Raw genomic sequence first — 11,467 nt, forward strand, 5'->3', positions numbered from 1 at the left:
CAGTTCTCTGCACTGCCCTTTGGCTTATCTACTGCACCCTGGGTATTCACAAAGTGCCTAGCTCCATTCATTGCATTTTGCAATTAACGAAATATTCAAATATACACATACCTGGATCGTCTAATTCAGGCAGAAAGCCAGGACATACTTTTGAATCATCTGGCCTTTGTTCAAAGGGTGCTGACTTGCCCGGGGTACACCATAAATGAAATCACACCTGGTACCCTGTCAAATTATATTCCTAGTAGCAAGCTTGAATGCAACTTCCCAGATGGCTTTCCTCACGCCAGAGAAACAGATTCATTTGGCAACCTATTCCAAACAAGTGGCCACAAAAACCCAGTTATCTGCAAGGCAAATACTGCAAGCCTTGGGGTTCATGGCCTCCTGTATATAAGGAAACTACAATGGTATCCCAAAATCCTATGGTGTCAACATTCACAGGATCTAGAAGCACTGATTCCTATCATACCTTGCCTATGCCTGGGGTTCCTTTGGTGGGCAGAGGCCTGCCACCAAAACCTGACTACCATTTACACTACCCCCTGCCGCCCAAACCTTAACAGACGCATCAGACTATGCATGGGGGGGGGGGGCTCACCTGGCATGGAAGTGCATTCAGGTCCAGTGGAACCCAAGTCAAATGCACCTGCACATAAATCAAAAGGAAATGTTAGCTGTACAGAATGCTCCGACAGCCTTCAAGGACCACGTTCTTCCAGGACAACTAATGGTAAAAACAGACAACACCACTGTCATGTGGTACAAACAAGCAGGGGGGTACACATTCTTGGCCCCTCTGCAGACTAGCCATGGCATTGTGGAACACAGCCTTGAGCTACCAAGTGAACCTACAAGCTCAATTCCTGCCAGGAAAACTAAATACACTGGCAGACTGACTAAGCAGAAACCTCATGGACCCACATGAGTGGAAACTGGAACCAAGAATTTTCAACATGTTGACAAATGGGGGAGCCCAGCTATAGACCTGATATTCTTCACGTTTCACTGTTGCAGTCATTACATTTGGGTAATCTGGCAGGTTGCCCTCAGTCGGCCTGAATAACAGTCTTGGGTCCTGCGTTGGTTGCTGTCTCCCCTTCCATGTCAGGTAGTCAGGGGTATAAAACATGCAGCCGACGCAATTTTATCCAGTCTTTCTTGCCGCACGGTGCCTGAAGCAGAAGCAGTTCACAAGTGCTGGTTGGCCGACTCCTGACTTTCGCATTCGAGTTTCAGAACCGAAGTCTTCAAACTAAAGCTAAGTACCCTGTTGGGGAAACTTTCTTGCTCCTTACCAATGTCTGTAAAAGTTAATAATTGCATTACTTGTGGGAAGCAAATACCTCATAAGGATTTTCATTTTTACTGTATTCCTTGCCTAGGCCCAGATCATAATGTGCCTTGCTGTTGGGATTTAACCAATGCACTATTGTGTCTGTATAGTTTTGCTTCTAAATATTTTGGATCAAGATTTAATTATCCTGAAATGTCATCGGTTAGCAATCCGACTACTGGAGTTCACAAAAAACGCAAAGAAAGACGGTTAAGGTCCAAAACCGACTGTTTCTACTAAGCCAGTCACCAGTACTCAGTGAGGTGCTTTCGCAGCCCCCAATACCTGCTACTTTTGAGTTGCAGGCCTCTACCGAGACCCATTTGGAGTCTGGTATGCCGCGAGATTCTGAGTATTGAACCCACAGATGTCTCTCCCTTGGATGGGTCTGGAGCCGCTGAGCAGGCACCGGCTTCTGAGGGTGTTTTCAGGCCTCAATGTTTTTATATAAAACAGACACCAGCCTCAAAAACAAGGTCAAAAGCATCTATGTCTAAAAAACCAACGCATGAACCATGTGCTCAGGCCCCTATGCCTAAAAAACAGATTATCAAAGTGGCTCAGGACTTAATTACCTTGATCAGGGGTTCCCAACCCCAACCCCCCCCTGCTGAGGCCTAGGCAAGGCACTGATTACGAATCTTCAGATCAGGTTTCCATTTCATCTGATTCCTCTTGTGATCAGGAATTTTCCATTCCACCCTGAGGATTCTGATGCAGAGGAATCCATCCCATCTGCATCTCCTCCTGAGGATTACTCTTTTGGAGAAAATTTGCATACTTTAAGGGAACATTTTCACTGGGAGAGTCAGGACTTCTCTGAATCAAAAAGGAGGCGTAAGAATTTCCTTCCTCAGCATATGCCTTTAGCTATACCTCCTGTATTAGACATTGTTGATGTGTTTTTGGAATCAAGCATGGCTCCTGATTCCCTACCTCTGGCTCCTAGTAAGCATTACAGATATTACAGGGTTCCTGACTCCCACAAATTTCTATTCAAAAATCCTGCTGCTGACCTTGAGACTATTTCACAGGGTCCCAAGGGTGTTAAGGCCTCTACAGCCAAAAATCCTACCCCCTCTGATAGAGATTCCAGGGTGCTGGGTAGATGGGGGAAAGAAGGTTTATACGTCTGCTACCTTGGCAATCAGAGCCTTAAACTGCCAGTTTCATATGCTAAAATATCAACAGCATGTTATGGGCCTATTGAAGCAGAAAATTATGTTGATTTCTGATTGTGTGGAAAATAGTTACAGGAATTATTGCATTCAGCAGAACAGGGTGGAAAGCATACTTGGCAATGTGGTTTTGATTCCTTGGGGGCCTCTTGCAGGGCCACAGTTACTGGATCTGTGATTAGAAGGCATGCCTGGCTCAAGGAGCAAAATCTGCTTGATCATGTTAAAGCTAAATTGTTGGATGCCCCCTTGCAGCATGACACTCTGGTAATAAGGTAGAAGTGGTTTTAAGAAAATGGAAGACAAAGCTAAATCTATGCAAACTGTAAAAGATTTCTTGCAAGTGCAGCCACCCAGGTTCAGTAGGCACTGGCCTACTAAAAATTGGTCCTTTGTCCAACAGAGCCACTAGAGGCAAATCCAGATACTCAAAAGGCTCCAGATACCAATCACAGGGTTTTCACAGGTCAAAGCAATAGGGTGCCTCCACCTCCAAATCTGGAGGAAACAAAGGGCAACCCTACAGTAAGCAGTCTCAATGACTTTCGTCTACCATCACCAAGCACTTATCTTTTGGCAGCCCCCTTGGGGGGAAAACTAGCACTTCATGCTCAAAATCGGCAGTTAATTACCCAGGACAAGTGGGTATTGAACATAGTATCCCAGGGGTACAGATTTCATTTCCATACTTGTCAGTTCAAAACTGATGGCCAGATCTGCCACAATCAGTGGGCAGGGGCTCAAACAAGTTGTCCCTCATGGATATCCAAGGGCTATTCAATGGTGCTGTGGTAGCGTTGTCGCCTCATAGCAAGATGTTGTCCCGTTCGATTCTCAGCTAGAGCATCTGTGTGGAGGCATGCGTGAATGGTCGTGCCTTCGTTGAAGGTTGTGCACCAGGGCTGGTAACTCTGCACGTAAAAATCCACTACTAAACATTAGCAGACCAGAGTTCCGCTGTGGTGACCCCTAACCTGGATAAGCCAAAAGACAACAACCAGAAAAAGAAAAAGGGCAAGGTTTTTATTCAAGACTTTTCCTGGTACTCAGAAAAGACAATTCTTGGCGTCCAATACCGGATTTATCGATTTTGAACACATTCCAAAATTCAAAATGCTGACTTTACAACAGCTACTTCCTATGCTGGGCAGAAAAGCTTGGTTAGTGACTCTAGACTTAAAAGAGGCATACCTGCATATCCCAATAAGGGAATCATGCAGAAGATACCTCCGCTTCAAGGCAGGTTTTTTCCTTACCAATTCTCTGCACTGCCCTTTGGCTTATCTACTGTGCCCAGGGTCTTTACAATGTGCCTGGCACCAGTAATTGCATTCTGCAGACAGAGGCATACAAATTTATTCTTATCTGGACGACTGTCTCATTCAAGCAGAGGACAAGGACACTCTTCAACATCTGGCATTTGTAAAAAGGCTTCTAACATGCCTAGGGTACCCGAAAAGAAATCCCAACTGGTACCCTCTCAAATTACATTCCTGGGTGCAAGCTTGAATACAACTGCCCAGATGGCTTGCCTTATGCCAGACAAAGGCAACTGACAATATACTTCAAACAAATGGTAACAAAAACCCAGTTATCTGCAAGACAAATTCTGCAGGCTTTGGGGTTCATGGCATCCTGCATTCTACTAATTCCATATGCAAGACTGCATATGAGGAAACTTCAGTGGTCCCTAAAAAGGTTATGGAGCCAACATTGTCACAGTCTGGAAACAGATTCCTCTCATTCCCTGCCTACAACAGGAGTTTCTTTGGTGGGTGGAGACGTGACCAAAACAAGGGACCATCATTCACTCTACCCTCTGCCACCCAAACCCTAACTACAGAAGCATCAGACTATGCTTGGGGAGGCCCACCTGGCGGGGAGATGCATTCAGGGCAAATGGAGCCCAAAGCAAATGCATCTGCATATCAACCAGAAAGAGATGCTAGCTGTTCAGAATGCTCTGATAGCCTTCAAGGACTTGCTTCATCCAGGACAACTACTGAGACTGACAACACCACGGTTATGTGGTACATAAGCAAGCAGGGGGATGCACATTCCTACCCCCTTTGCAGACTAGCCATGGCATTGTGGAGCACAGCTTTGACTTACCAAATACATCTTCAAGTTCAATTCCTGCCAGGAAAACAAAATACTCTGGCAGACATAAACAGAAATCTTATGGACCCACACGAATGGAAACTGGATCCACAAATCTTCAGCATGTTAACACTGAAATGGGGGAGCCCAGACATCTATTTGCGCCTCCCCAAAATTACCAGCTGGACAAATTCTGCACAAGAATTCACCACAAAAAAAGCATGGAAAGTAGATGCCCTATCCTTCAGTTGGAAAAAACCTATCAGTCTATGCCTTTCCCCCTCTGCCTTTTCTCTCCAAAGTCTTACTAAAAGTCAGAAAGGAAAAAACAAAAATGATCCTAGTTGCTCCGGACTGGCCTCTGCAACACTGGTACCCACTTCTAAGGAATATGTCTCAACTTCCCCCCTGGTATTTGCCTCAAATACCTCATCTACTGTCTCAGCAGAACAGTCAAATTCTGCACACTCCGCTCCATACTCTGAACCTTGCAGCATGACTGATTATTTAATTATTCAAACACCACCTCTCAGTAAATCTGTGATGGATGTCATTTTGGAAGCTAGAAGGCCTAGTACTAGGAAATCTTATGCTGATAAATGGAAGAGATTCTGTGCTTGGAACCAAGCACAAGGAACAGACACGGCAAAGCCCAGTATTCCTCAGATTTTACAATATTTGACTGAGATGCTTGACAAGGGCCTATCTTTTTCTTCAATAAAAATTCATGCCTCTGCCATCTCTGCTCATTACAGCACAGCGCCTCCCCTCTTTTCTCATACTCTGCTTAAACAGCATCTTAGAGGGGCCAAAAATTTAAGGCCTCCCAGAAAATCACCAACTCCTGCATGGGACCTCAAGTTTGTGCTGGAAAAACTCACCCTGTCTCCTTTTGAACCCGCAGCTACTGCGGATATAAAATTTCTATCTTGGAAAACAGCTTTTCTCTTGGCAGTCACTTCAGCAAGAAGGGTTTCAGAACTACAGGCTCTCATGGCCATGGAGCCTTTTATTACATTTTACCTGGACAGGGTGTCCCTCAGGACCAATCTTTCTTTTATGCCTAAGGTGGTATCCAGTGTGGCTCTTAACCAGACAATTCATCTGCCAACTTTTTACCCAAATCTGCAGAACAAGGGGGAGCGGATTCTGCATTCATTGGATGTACACAGACAACTAAGATTTTACTTGAATAGGACCAAATCTCTCAAAGTCTGAGCAACTACTGGTAGCATTTGCTGCAGGGTCAGAGGGGAAGGCTATATCAACTGCATTTGTTTCTGCTACCTGCACCATGGTAAACCTGTGCGCAAGGGGATCAGATCTCTCTCCACCAGGGCTGCCTCTACCTCAGCAGCTTTTCTCTGAGGGGTTCCAACCAAAGACATTCTAGAGGCTGCTACTTGGAGCTCTGTTCATACCTTCACAAAGCATTATCATTTGCCTCTCTTCTCCAAATCCAGGGCAGGCTTTGCCACTGTAGTTCTGCAGGGCCTTATAGCTGCTGCTAATGCTGTTTAGCTCCATCCATAGCTTTGGGATTCTACCCAAATGTAATGACTGCAACAGTGAAACACGAAGAGCATAGTACAGTTGTGTACACTTACCATAAATGTAGATGTTAGTGTATTCACTGTTGCAGTCCCGGGTTAACCAGCCGCCATCCCCCTTTTCTATACCTTTTCTTTCCTTCACTATATACTAAAGCCGTTGTAGTGTATTTGCTATTAGATGAAGGTAAAGTTATGTTGCTAAAAGGGCATTTACATATATTTCTGGTTTTCCTCCCCATTTGGGGGGGCACCTGACATCTAGGGCAAGAAAAATGAAATAAAATGGTGTCTGCTGCATGTTTTATACCCCTGATGTCATGGAAGAGGAGACAGCAACCGATGCAGGACCCAAGACTTTGTTATTCAGGCTGACTGAGGGCAACCTGCCAGCGGATTACCCAAATGTAATGACTGCAACAGTGAATACACTCTAACATCTACATTTATTTTAAGTGTACACAACTGTACTTTTCCTCCCCCCAGAAACCTCAGTTGGACGAATTTTGCACAAGGATTCCCCACAAGCTAGCTTGGAAAGTGGATGCTCTATCCTTCACTCTAACATCTACATTTATTTTAAGTGTACACAACTGTACTTTTCCTCCCCCCAGAAACCTCAGTTGGACGAATTTTGCACAAGGATTCCCCACAAGCTAGCTTGGAAAGTGGATGCTCTATCCTTCAGCTGGAAAAACCTATCAGTTTACACCTTTCTTCCGCTGCCTCTGCTCTCCAAGGTACTACTAAAGATCAAACCGGACAAGCCAGGGAAGATTTTAATTGCACCAGACTTGCCACGCCAACACTGATACCCTTTCTTGTGCAGTGTCCCGCTTGGCCCCATGGCACCTGTCTCAGATTCCTTCCCTGTTGTCTCAGCAGGAGAACCAGATTCTGTACCCTCAACTGCAAGCCCTGAACCTAGCAGCCTAGCTACTTAATCTCTCCTTTACTATCCCTCAGTAAATCCATGATGGATATCATTTTAGAGGCAAGGAGACCTAGTACTAGAAAATCTTATGCTGCAAAATGGAAAAGATTTTCTGCCTGGAATCCATCTCTAGGGATGAGTGCAGCAGTGCCCAATTTACCTCAGATTCTACAATACTTGACTGAGATGCTTCATAAGGGCTTGTCCTTTTCCTCCAAAATTTATCCCTCAGTCATTTCAGCTCATTATAGCACAGAGCCTCCCCTCTTCTCTCACCCACTGCTCAAGCAGATCCTCAGAGGGGCCAAAAATTTAAGGCCACCCAGGAGAGCTCCAACTCCAGCCTGGGACCTCAACTTTGTCTTGGAGAAAGTCACTCTCCCTCCTTTTGAGCCAGCTACTACTGCAGATTTAAAATTTCTTTCCTGGAAAACATCTTTCCTTTTAGCAATCACTTCTGCAAGAAGGTTATCTGAATTACAGGCCCTTATGGCAGTGGAGCCTTTCATCATCTTTCTTGCGGACAGGGTGTCCCTCAGAATCAATCCGTCCATGCCCAAGGTGGTATCCAGTGTGGCTCTTAATCAGTCCATTCATTTGCCTACCTTTCCTAACCCACAGAACAAAGGGGAATGGATATTGCACTCCTTAGATGTGCACGGACAACTTAGATTCTACTTGGACAGGACTAGACCTCAAAGGAAATCTGATCAGCTGCTGGCTGCATTTGCTGCAGGGACAGAGGGGAAAGCTATTTCAAAGCGGATAGGCAACTGCATTCATTTCTGCTATTGGCACCATGGAAAGCCTATCCCACAGGGCATCAGACCCTATTCAACCAGGGCTGCATCTACCTCTACCTCTACATCCTTTCTCAGGGGCGTTCCTACCAGGGACATCTTAGAAGCTGCTACCTGGAATTCTGTACATACTTTCACCAAGCATTATTGCCAATTTTCTCTAAATCCAGAGCTGGCTTTGCCACTGCAGTCTTGCAGGGCCTTATAGCTGGTCCTAATTCTATATAAATTCCTCCTCCCAACCTTATATTTGGGAATCTACCTAGATGTAATGACTGCAACAGTGAAACATGAAAAATGTAGTATAGTTGTGTACACTTAGCATAAATGTAGATGTTCGAGTGTATTCACTGTTGCAATCCTGGTTAACCTCCCTCCAGCCCCCTTCTTTTGGCTATACCTCTACTCTCCCCTCACTATGCTCAAAAAGCTTTATGGTGTATTGCCCTTTTTGTCTGAGGTATATCCTTGTATTTATAGATTTAATTGCTTCCCATTGGGGGGCACCTGACATCTGAGGCAAGAAAAAACAGATGTAATGATGTTGGCTGCATGTTTTATACCCCTGACATCATGGAAGGGACAGCATCCGACACAGGACTTTGTTAATCAGGCCGACTGAGGGCTACTGCAAGCAGATAATCCTAAACGTAATGACTGCAGCAGTGAATACACTAACATCTACACTTGTGGTAAGTGTACACAACTGTACTTTCCTCCCTTCAGAACTACCAATTGGACAAATTCTGCATAAGGACTCCCCACAGACAAGCTTGGAAAGTGGATGCCCTGTCCTTCACCTGGGAAAACCTCAGTTTATGCCTTCCCCCTCTGCCTCTCCTCCCAAGTTCTACTAAAGATCAAACAGGACAAACCAAGGACAATACTCATTGCACCAGACTGGCCATGGCAACACTGGTACCCCCTCTTACGCAGTATGTCACTCCTGGAACCATGGTTACCTGCCTCAGACCCCCCTTCCCTGCTGTCCCAGCAGGAGGGCCAGATTCTGCACCCCCAGCTTCAAACCCTGAACCTGGCAACCTAGCTAATTACCTCATTTCTCCTATACCATCCCTCAGCAAGCAAGTGTTGCATGTCATCCTGGAGGCAAGGAGGCCTAGTACTAGAAAATCCTGTGCTGAAAAGTGGAAACGATTCTGTTCCTGGAGCCAGTGTCAGGGGATGGGCACAAAAGTGCCCAGTTATCCACATATTCTTCAATACTTAACAGAGATGCCTCACAAGGGCCTTTCCTTCTCTTCAAATTCATGCCTCAGCCATTTCAGCACATTATAATACTGAGCCCACCCCTCTTCTCTCACCCCCCCCCCGCTGAAACAATTCCTCAGAGGGGCCAGAATTTTAAGACCAGCCAGGAGAGCCCCGACTCAAGCCTGGGACCTTAACTTTGTATTGGAAAAGCTCACTCTACCTCCTTTTGAGCCAGCTGCAACTGCAGAGTTGAAATTCCTTTCTTGGAAAACAGCCTTCCTTATAGGCATCACTTCAGCTTGAAGGGTGTCTGAATTACAGGCCCTCATGGCAGTGGAGCCCTTCATCATCTTTCATACAGACAGGGTGTCCCTCGGGACCAATCCCTCCTTTATGCCCAAGGTAGTATCCAGTGTGGCTCTTAATCAGTCCATTCATTTGCCAACCTTCTTTTCTAATCCACAGAACAAAGGAAAATGAATACTGCACTCCTTGGACGTTCACAGACAACTTGGATTTTATTTGGACAGGACTAAGCCTCTCAGGAAGTCCGAACAGCTGCTAGTTGCCTTTGCTGCAGGGGAACGCCATTTCAAAGCAAACCATTTCTAAGTGGATAGGCATTTCTGCTATAAGCCCCATGGAAAACCTACCCCACAGGGGATAAGATCCCATTCCACCAGGGCTGCATCTACTTCTACAGTCTTTCTCATCAGTGTTCCTACCAGAGACGTCCTAGAGGCTGCTACCTGGAGTTCTGTACATACCTTCACGCATTACCACTTGCCAATTTTTTCAGAATCTTGAGCTGATTTGCCACTGCAGTCTTGCAGGGCCTAATAGCTGGTTCTAATGATCTCTAATTGCCTCCTCCATTCCTTACCTTTGGGAATTTACCCAAATGTAATGACTGCAACAGTGAAACACAAAGAATATAGTACAGTTGTGTACACTTACCATAAATGTAGATGTTCGAGTGTATTCACTGTTGCAGTCCTGGTTACCCTCCTTCCAGACCCCTGATTTCTATTGACTTAGACCTCTCTTCTTGTGTACTGTATTTAAACTTTCTGGTGCATTTGCTTTTTGTTGGAGGTGTAACCTTGTATATAATTGCTTCCCATTATGAGGGCACCTGACATCTGGGGCTAGAAAAACTGATGTAATGGCATCGGCTGCATGCTTTATACCCCTGACTACCTGACGTCATGGAAGATGCAACGGCAACTGATGCAGAACCCAAGACTTTGATAATCAGGCCGACTGAGGGCTACCTGCAAGCAGATAACCCAAATGTAATGACTGCAACAGTGAATACTTTAACATCTACATTTATGGTAAGTGTACACAACTCTACTTTTTGTTCCATCCTCTGGGAAAGTGCTGACTGCTGGTCCATGTACCCCTCATTTAGTCCTGTTTTGGAACTGGTTCGCCCTTTCGTGTCAGTAGCTTCAGGTCCAATATTTCCCAGAACATCTTTGGCAGAGCAGGTAGTTCACATGACTGACTGGTTCCCTTCCCTTCTAGGTCTGATCTGTTTGAATCCAAAAGTGTCTGTGAGCTGAACTTTCAGCATTGAGGCTCTGGAGCAGGTTTAACTGAAATTTCAGAGCAGTCTCTTTCCCTTGGTGCTTCAGTGCTAGATAGCTTGGCACAGAGATTAACCTTTATCGACATCCATCAGTTCCAAGTTCTCCCTCTGTCAGAGAACAGGTGACCTGCAGAACAGATGGCTTCCTCCGCCTCTTGTGGCTTTCAAGTTGATCCTTCTGATGCAGACGGAAAAGAGGCATGCTCCAAGATTGGTGCCATCTGACCTCTGGCTAGAATCAGCTGCTATTTCTCATCCTTTCAGAAATGGGCAGTCTGGTGCACAGGCTTCCTAGGCAATCTATTTTAGTTCCCGGTCTGATTGGACTCTTCACCAAAGCCTGTCACCGAAGACACCAACTTAGATGAAGGTTAGATTTCCGCAAGATTTGCCTGAGGATGTCACCTTTGGCAAAATTCTGGAATTAATGAAACAGAGGCATATAGTCATTAGCTAGTCCCACTGATGACTGACTGGGAAGTTCCTTCCATGGCATCTTTTGCCAAAAGCTTGATAAGATGTTGGTTTTCTAAATATATGGCCAAAGAGGAAAGCAGACTATGCAGAATCTTTGGGACAACAGCCTGGTAAATAGAACAGGATGTATGTTTGTGGGAAACACTTAGACAAAATAAACACTGCTAGTGAGTATCTTTGAGAAATCAGTTTCCTCCACTGGCATTTACCCTTTCTGGATGACATGAACCCCACAAGCAACAAAACAAAGGAAAAAGATGAGCAAAACACCAATGGGACAATT

Source organism: Protopterus annectens, chromosome 6.part0, assembly GCF_019279795.1.
Source record: "Protopterus annectens isolate FY-2018-M chromosome 6.part0, PAN1.0, whole genome shotgun sequence".
Taxonomy (NCBI): Eukaryota; Metazoa; Chordata; order Ceratodontiformes; family Protopteridae; genus Protopterus; species Protopterus annectens.